This window comes from Saccostrea cucullata, unplaced genomic scaffold (genome assembly GCF_032062105.1).
Source record: "Saccostrea cucullata isolate Sc308-1 unplaced genomic scaffold, CSIRO_AGI_Scuc_v1 ctg4795, whole genome shotgun sequence".
Classification (NCBI taxonomy): domain Eukaryota; kingdom Metazoa; phylum Mollusca; class Bivalvia; order Ostreida; family Ostreidae; genus Saccostrea; species Saccostrea cuccullata.
The window spans coordinates 17,003-26,695 of NW_026930636.1; the positions used below are offsets into that span (position 1 = coordinate 17,003).

Sequence of the window (9,693 nt, forward strand, 5' to 3'; positions counted from 1 at the left end):
TTAAAATTTTTATCAAATCTCTGATGTTCTGAAAAGTGATTTTAGCCTTACTGTGTTCTTTTTTGAAAATCATTAGATAAAAAATTCAAACATTTGTAGATTGCTCTTTTTTGGTTTTTTTTGCGTGTCAATTATATTTCAAAGACTTAATCTGGGGCCCCAACACCACTACATTAGCTCCTCCAACATGATTGAGGTAATAAAAAAACTTGAGATAAAAAACAACAAAATATCATTCAAAAAATTTAATCACAATTGTATACCATTTTTTTATTATTAATAACATCTAAAAAAATATTTGAAATATTTTTTTTTCCTTTTCTTTTTTAGAAGTATTTTTCTTAAAGTTCAAATACTTAAAACATTAAAAAAGCAAAATACACATATTAAAAAAATTTTAAATTTTTGTAGCACTGCCTGTATATAAATCTAAATTGTACATGAACACAGTATCCATTAACCAAAATCAATACATGTACTTTTAAGATATTAAGTAATGAAAAAAAAAAAAAAATACTAAAATAAAAAAGGAATTTTTTCAATCAATTAAAAAAGGGAATAAAAAGGTTTGTCCAAACAATTTCTATTGGGGGGTACCTGGAAACCCTTTAAAAAAACGGGGAGTAACTGACCCCAGAACTTCTTTGTGGAGGGGGGCCAGTTTTGGCCCCCTAGTATTTTCCCCCCGGGGGCATTTTTGACTGTAACTGTCATTGAAATGACCTTGGGGACTTCCAAATCTGGGTGGCGGGCCCACCTTGAATTGGCACCCTTTGGGGCCCAAAGACAACAGTGGAGGGGGGGGGGTTTAAAAAAATTGGGGGTAGGTACGCTGATTGGGGGGGGGATGGGAAAATTGGGAACACTAACTCCTGATGAAACAGGCAACTGAGTCCTTAACGGGGGGGGGAAGGGGAAAGGGGGGGGCCAGGGGGGAAAACCAGCAATAGATGTTGCCTGGGGACCCTGAAAAAACAGCGATCCCAAAGGGGGGGGGCAAGGGCGTGGAAAAGGTTAAATGGAGGCAGAGAACCGTCCCCAGTTGCTGGGTTTCTTTTTCCCGTCTGTAGTCAGAGTCATCCTGTAGTGGTCCATGAAAGATTAGTCTTCCTTCCAGGTGCTAGTGCTGACATAGAGGCAAGTTGGTAACTATCAGCTTGTTGTCCAGGTATGATTGCCTGAGCTGGGGGCTGTCCCTGTGATAGGGGGAGTCAAAGGAGGAGGCCCCTGCAGCATGGCTTGAGTGGGTAAAGCCTGGGTTTGGGGGGTGGTATCTGCCCCCCAGTATGGACTGTTGATACATGGCGTACTCGGGCGAGAGTGGGGGAGATTCAGATGACTCTCTCCACTGGCTGTCGTCCGGCTGCTGTTGTGTACTGCTCTATATTTTGGGTCTGCGATTTTGAGCTTATTTTTGGAGGTTGTGTACTGTTCTACCACAGGTTTACCTGCCCCTGCTGCCTGGCTAGTAAAGGGGGAAATTTTGCGGAGTCAGTCCTCATGTGTCTGTGGTAGATGGGGGGCTTGAAGGCCCCCTGTGTGACAAAAAAATTACGTCTACATCCTCCATCCCCATGCTTGGGCCCCCCCGTAGCTACAAAAACACGGTCCCAAGTGCTGACTGTTCTATGCGCTGGACATTTTCCTCCCCTTTTTAAATTCAGCAGAATATTAACAGCTATAAGTACAATTCCTACCTGATTTTTCCAAATTAATAACCAAATAATTCAAAATTAAAGTGAAAGTTATGTTGAAGAATGTTAAAATTTAACATTCTTTAGACACCTGGGGGGTTAAAAACGCACTCCCAAAGTATTAATTTTTTCTGACAGAATAAACCTTACCTAGGACAAACTTTATTGTCTTTTTTTCACAGTCAAAGCAGAATACATGTTTGCATGGAATCTGTAGCAGAAAAAGAAAATATTTAATTTTAAATTGATGTTGGTTTCCCGGTAATACATCAACTTGAATAATGAAACGTCGAGTTTTTTCATAGATTTCCCCGTGGGATAACCAAACTTTTTGCAATAAGAATTGTTCAAATTTTTGGTCATTATTGTTCAGTGTATATAATCCATATATTATGCAATATAAGAAAACTTGAAATTTTCAAAAGTAATCTTCATTTGATTTAATGAAAATAATTTTTTTGACAATGTAGTAACATAACTCATTTTTTGACAATGTAACCTACCATACGACCATAGATGAGAATGGGCAATTTACATTTGTCACAGCAATGAATCGGGGTCCACGACTTTCTCTCCAAAAAGTTTTAACCTTCAAAAAGAAAAATACAACAGGCATAACATTTTACCTACAATATGGTAAGATTTTACCTACAAGAAGGGATAAGTTTTTGACCTACAAAATGGATAAGATTTTACCTACAAGCAGGGATAAGATTTACCTAAAATTGAAATGCAGCTAGGATAAGGTTTTGTCTATGCAAAAAAATTTTCCAAAATTTCCCTAAGTACAACTTTTTATAATGTTAAAAGAACAAATGAACAGTGGTGAGTGCATACTTTAATATACATTTTTTAAAAACCTGGGTGAATATTGGCACCTATTGGACAAATAAAGATTTATGTTCTGATACAGTCCAAAAAAAAGTACTTTTATGTCACTTTGTACAGCAAACAGAAAAGGAAGTAACGGCAAGGGGCACAAGGTTATGGGCCACAACGCTCATCTCGGGAAACCCTTTAAACATGCTGTTCTTCACAAGATTTTCCTTTTCGTCATACCTATTGTGGCCCCACCCTTTGGGCCAGGGTGTCATGATTTGGTTACTATAGAAACATTTTTTCCCCCGGGTAAAAAAGGAATTTTACTTCTGTTAATCCGGGGAAAAATTACGCGGATTTTTTAATCTCCCTATTTGCCTTATATTTGCATCTAGTTCGATGGGACAGGAAATTTGTGACTGCGTACAAAGCGTAAATTTATACCATGCAGAAAAAAGTACTTCTACATTTAATTCAGTTTTTTAAAACAAGGATAGTTCCAAAAGATTTTCAGTGGTTCAAAAAAATTTTTTCCCTATAAAATTTAAAGTGTCAAGAAGACGCAAATTTAGTGATTTATCCATAAAATTTGTATTTTATTTTTAGGGGAGGGGGTAATTTTAGTGATTTTAAAAAGAGGCCCATGGGCCTTATGGTCACCTAAGTATCATGCAACAACTTTCCAATGATTGAATTTGGTTCATATTTTAAGCTAGATGCTATGGCATTCACAATTTTGAAAGAGGCACCATTGCTAATCATAACCAATTGCTTGTTTGGTTACTTAATACCCATAGGCAAAGTAGGGGAACAAAAAATGCATTTCAACTAATCAGTAATAAGCAATAATCAGTAGTGATTCAAACCACAAATGAACCCCTGACCCTAGGTCCACACTTTCACAATTTTTTAAAAGGCCCCCTTTGCTTATCAAAAATTTTTTTGATTAATACAAACTAGCAGATTTCAAACAATTCATTTTCAGTATATAAGAGTAAACCCCCCCCCCCTTCTCTATGGTACCCCTGACCAGGGGCCTTAAAATTTCCAAGGAAGAAGGGCTCTTGCTTCATAACTATATCAGTAGTTCATCTGTTTAAATTTGGAAAAAAACATTTTCAAAAAATTTTCATGTACATGTATTTTCACAAATTTTCAATAGAGCCCCCCCCCTTACACCAGAACCCCTGATCCTGGGGCCTTGAAATTCACAATTCTGGAAGGGGCATTTCTTGGTCATCTTTAATTTTATGTACTTAATAAGTTTAAATTTAAATTTGGGAAGAAAGGTTTTTAAAGAATTCATGTATTTTCACTATATAATCAATAGAGGGGCCCCCCTAACACCAAAACCCCCTGACCCTGGGGCCAAAATTTTTCAAATTTTGGTAGAGGCACTCTTGCTCAACATAACTATGTACTTAATTAGTTTATTTATTACCCTGGAGCAGAGAAGAAGATTTTCAAAGAATTCATGTATTTTCACTATTTAATCAATAGAGCCCCATCCTAACACCAGAACCCCTAACCCCTGGGGCCTTGAAATTCAAAATTTTTTAAAAAGGCACTTTGATCATCACAACTATGTACTTAATTAGTTTTTTTAATCCCAGGAGCGAGAGGAAGATTTTCAAAATTCATGTATTTTCAAAAATTTTTTTTACTTTTTTTTCACATAATCAATAGACCCCGCCCTTACCCCAGAACTCCTGACCCTGGAGCCATAAAATTCACAATTTTGGTAAGGCACTCTTGCTCATCACAACTATGCATTTAGTTTTTTTAACCCAGGAGCAGAAAAAAATTTTCAAAGAAATAATCATTTTCACTATATATTTCGTTTTAGCCCCACCCTAACCTAGAACCCCTGACCCTTGGGCCATGAATTTCAAAATTTTGGTAGAGGACTTTTTATTTGATAACAATCATGTCTACAGTTTGACTGCTTGATGTCCAGGAGTAAAGAAGAAGATTTTTAAAGATTGCATTAATTTTAGTGGTTTTGGCCCCACCCCTAAGGCCCCAGGGGGGCAGTGGTCATGAAATTAAAATTTTTTTTCCCCCTTCACCCATAGATGGCTTTGTACCAAATTTTTAAATTGGTTCCAGAGAAGAAGAAAAATTTTCAAAAGTTTCGCCGGGCGTAGGGTTGCGCGACGAGGAGGAAAGGGAAGGATAGCAATAGGTCACCCGAGTTTACTCAGGTGCCCAAAAAAGGTTTCAAATCTATTACAAATAAAGCTCAATAAATTTTTAGCGATATTCAATTTTAGCGATCTTGGCACCCTCGCTAATCCCGTGGCTGGGAACGTTATTGTTGACAACTTACACGAACGATCCCCTTACACGAACAAATTTTTTTAACGCACGTTTTAAACCTTTACACGAACGATCTTTCACTTTTCAGGGTTTACAGTTACACGATCTTACACGATTAAAAAAATTTTCATTTAAAATAGTTCAAAATATTTAGGATTCAATTTTTTCAAAACGAAAAAAGGCTTAATACCTATTTTTTCAAAGAATTATCAATATTATTTCATAAATTTTGAAAAAAAAAACGGAAAATGATATTTCTTAACTACATTTTGCAAGACTTAATTTTTTTAGATTAAAAATAATTAATAATTAAATAAGTAATTTTCCGCAAAAAAAAAACGGATTTTGTTCTTTTATTAGACGATGTACATGTAGGGGGTTAATAATTTAATTAATTGGATATCATGTTTGCAGAAAGGGGAAAGGATTGAACAAAAATCACAGGAATGACTTAAATTATAATTACAAATTTTATCCCTTTTGTTTCCAATGATTCAATGTTTTATAAACTTTTCCCCCCTTTTTCAACTTTTTTTTTGCAGAAAATTTTAAAAATTTAAATTTAAATTCAAAAAGGGGTAAAAGATAAAAAATGATCAAAACTCCCAAAAAACATCCCCCTGTCCATGTATATTTGTTGACTAACTAGTTATGTAAGCAATGAGAAATGTTTATTTCTTTTAAAAAAAATATTTATTTTCAATGAATTGATTTCAATATTATCTTGACCACAATAAGAAGTAAATAATAATTAAAATCAATTTTTTAAAAAGGCGTTAAAGATCTAAGTACGGTTTATCACAATAATGATCGCGCTATTTGACAAGAACTCAATATTGTACGACTTACTATATTGCTTGTTTAAGGGGGGATAATTATTTTTGCATTCTTTTATGTAAATTGCGCTTTTTCATTTTATTTGGATTTAATTAATAAATTAAGAAAAAAAAACGGGAAATGCTTATTTTACAAAAAAACATTCTGATAAAAACTTGCAAAACGAAATTTACACGATTCTAAACCACAAACTCGCACGATTTAAAAAAGCACACGATTGAGTCTGATAAAACGAACGGAAAAATTTGCAAGTTACACGAACGATCATTAAAGATACACAAACGATTCTACACGATTGGTTTGTCAACAATAACGTTCCAGCCACTGTAATGGCAAAATTAAATCCTTTGCTAAAAATTCTGCTTATACAGTATTTGAATGTAAAACTTGGATTCCCTATTATGGTCCTCTCCCACAACTGGGGGGATGATTTGATTAACTTAGAATCTACATTAACCTCAGCTCAGGTGAGCTAAAAAAAATAACTAACATCTACCATGTTTATAATGAGTGACAATGTATTGACAGTCAATAAGCTGCCACTACCTTGTGGTTCCATCTCAATGCCTGACTTTGGTGAAGGGCTCTTCCCCTTTTTAAAGATTGGTGCATAAAAAACTCCGGGAAACAGCAACACTGGAATTTTTTATTAAAAGATAAAGATATAAGATAATTCTAATAGCAGGCTGAATACTATTTTTTTTTTTTTTGTAAAGGTTATAAGCCAAAAACTGTTTTTTTTTTTTTCTTTGAGAGGAATGGACTGTTGGAGGGGGGGTTAGGTCTTCTCACATAAGGCAAAAAAAAAAAAATTTAAATTTAAATTTTTTTTCTTTAGGGGCCAAAAAAAATTTAAATTTTCCAAAATTTTTTTTTTTTTTTTTTTTTTTTTTAAGCAAGTTTCACACCTTTTTTAAGCCATTTTTCAATAAAATTTATTATATCTACTTTTTCTTAATTTTTGTTCCCCTGAAATTAGTTTTAATATGTATTCAACTTTAAATAATATTTTTAAACATTTTTTTAAAAATTAATTCATAAAATACTGTAAATTAAGAAGAAATATATTGTTTTTCTAATAAAAAAGTCCTTTTTTTTAGCATTTATGAAAAGGGGGAAAAACTGAATTTTTTTTACAAGTTGGAAAAATTAAAAAAAATTATTTTTTTTATGTTAAAAAAAAAAGGGGGTAAACGGCCGTTTTTGAACTGATGCGGCGGTGCCCTGAGAAACTATTGATTAATTTTTTTTTGGGCCCAATGGGCCCTTTTCTTAAAAAATCTTATCAACTTGAAACATTTACTCTCTTTTTTTGTTAAGGAATGCACACTCCTACATGTAAAACTGCTTTTTTTAATTCATTGTTTAAAGTAAGAATTGCATGTTTTTTATTTCAATACTTTTTTAAGGGACAAAAAAGAAAATTTTACTGAATCATAAAAGAAACACAAACTTTTCCGTCTTTTGTTTGTGTATAATTTTTCTTATCTACCAGCCCACATACATGACATAAAAATCAGACAAAATTGTATGAAAGTGATACATGTACATGTACATGAAGGTTTTCAGAAATTTGAACACTCATAAATTTTTTGCAATATGGGAAAAATGTACTAAAAAAGAAAATTTTTTCTGAGTTTACCAAAATACATGCAAATACATAATAAAAAATTTTTTCTTTTTTATCATTATGTTTAATAAATTAAACATTAGGGGCCATTTCCCAAATTTTTTTTTTTTTTAGCTCCACCCCCTCTTTAAAAACCTAGCTACCTATTCACAAAAAAAAACACAAGTAAAAAAAAATAAAACACATATTTTATACTAATAAGAATGATGTAATTAAAAAATTTTGATTTCATTTTTTCTATTTTTTAAAAAATTTTTTTTCAGCAAAATCAAGGTATTAAAATGAAACTTTTCCAATAATGAAATATTATACAAATATAGGGGGCTTGTCGAAATTCGTCGGGGACTGTCGGGGGAAGGCTTAAAAATTTTTCGGACCGATAACATTTAAGAAAACGCCGGGCCCGATGCCTTTAAAAAAAAAATGAGCGTAATGTAAATTTAATAAAAATTTGGGATCGGGGTGCGTGGTTCAAGGTCACAAACCGAAAAAAGGGGGGGCCCGAAAGTTGACGATAGCTAAGTAAATTTGTTATACCCAAAATCATAAAACTTGTCATTTATGTCTATGTTAAAGACTCTCTATCCCCCAAAAAAGGAAACTTGTTAGATTAAAGGCTAATGATAATATAAAAAAAAAGACTTTTTTGGGGCCGTTTTAATGATTTTCCGCATCAAAATAACATACAAGTACCCCGGTATTTCTAAAAAAAATTTGACTGGTCCAACAAAAAAATTCAAATGTGTCAGACCAAATGTCTGACAGCGATTAAAAAATTTCGACAAGTCTGAAATATTTAGAGTTTTGCCGGAATTTAAATAATTTCCGGGGGTTATAGGTCGATGGGGTATTTGGGGGCAAAGGCTCATTTTCAGCCTTAATTTTTGAAAAATCCTAAAATTTGGGCGAACCACAATATAGGACGAGGCTTTGTTTCCCCTTTTCTAAAAAATTCTTCGCAGATACAGCGTATAGGGAAAAGGGGAAACCCCTAAAATTACCGGGGTTATTCCGTGAAATGAACTTAAAAAATAAACTGGTATTTTAATGAGTAAGCATTTAAATAAAGTTTTTAAAAAAAGTAGTTAAAACTTCTTTGAATTGTGTTACTTCTTATTTTTCTCCAACTTGCCTGTTCAATGCCTCTGTAGTTTCACACTGTTGTTAAATCAGAGGCATAAATAAACACGTAAATGCGTTATTATTTTACAGCTATAATTCGGGGGAAAAACCCGAGACCAAAGAATAGTAATTCCGTTTCCAGAACAACTTGGACACATTCCTAATAAGTTTTATTCAAGGGCCATTTTTCCGGTAAAAAAACTTCTTCCCCCATTTTTTTTTTTTCCAGGGGGGTTTTTTAAAAAAACGAAATGCCTGAATGTATTTTCAAGAAAACGTTAAAAAATTAAAAAAGGGAAATTAAAACCCTAAGAAATTTTAAAATTTTTGAGATCTTTCAAAATTTGCTTAAATAAAAAATTTTCCTTTGTTTTTAATAAATTGAACAATAATAAAACCCTTTTTTAAAACCGGGCCCTTTTCCCAAAAACAATTTTTTCCGAGGGATTTTTCTAAAACGGGGTTTAAAATTTTTCTTTTAGGGTAAATCCCACTGGTCAGCAAATTTAAAAAAACTGTTTTTAAACCTTTTGTTCGGGAAAATTCCAAAAAGTTTTTTTGGAACCCGGAAATTATTAAAATTAATTTAAAATAAAAAAAAACCCCCAAAAAAACTTTTTTTTTGTTGGACTGGGAAATTAAAGGGGAAAAAAATTTTTTTCCCCCTTTAATTTTTTCCCTTTAAATAAACATAAGGACAATTAAAAATATTAAAATTCCCCTTTTAAATTTTTGTCCAAAAATTTAAAAAAAATTTCCAGTTGTTTTGGGGAAAATTTCCAAAATTTTAAATTTTTTTCGGTTCGGTTTTTTTTCCCTCACCTTAACCCCCATAACTTAAAATATGAATACCCCCCGGATTTTTTTGGAAACCTGAGGAATTGTTTAATTAAAAATGAAAATGTTGGTTTTTCCGTAATCTGGGGGGGGGGGGGGGGAATTTTTTTGAAGAAAACATGAAAAATTTTTTTGGTTTCCCACAAAAATTTTTTTTCGAAAAATAATAAAAAATTTGAAATTTGGACAAATTTTCTTTGAAATTGAACGGGAAAAATTTAAAAATGAATTTTTGGGGCTTCCCCTTAACTTTGGGCCTTTAGGTGAAATTCTTAAAAATCAACCCCGCTTTCCAAAAAAGTTTCAACCCAAAACCCGTAAAACGGTTCCAAATTTTTCCTTTAAAATTAATTTTTAGAACTCCGATTTTTTGTTTTCTTGACAAGGGTGGCCGGGGGGAGTTGGGAGGGCTCATTTTAAAAAACCCTTTGGGTG

General features: G+C 33.0%; 1 pseudogene; it reads right to left on the reverse strand.

The window, feature by feature from the left end:
* Positions 1 to 583: 583 nt before the first annotated feature.
* Positions 584 to 4,238, reverse strand: LOC134229378 (E3 ubiquitin-protein ligase Hakai-like; annotated as a pseudogene).
* Between the last annotated feature and the right edge of the window lie 5,455 nt (positions 4,239 to 9,693).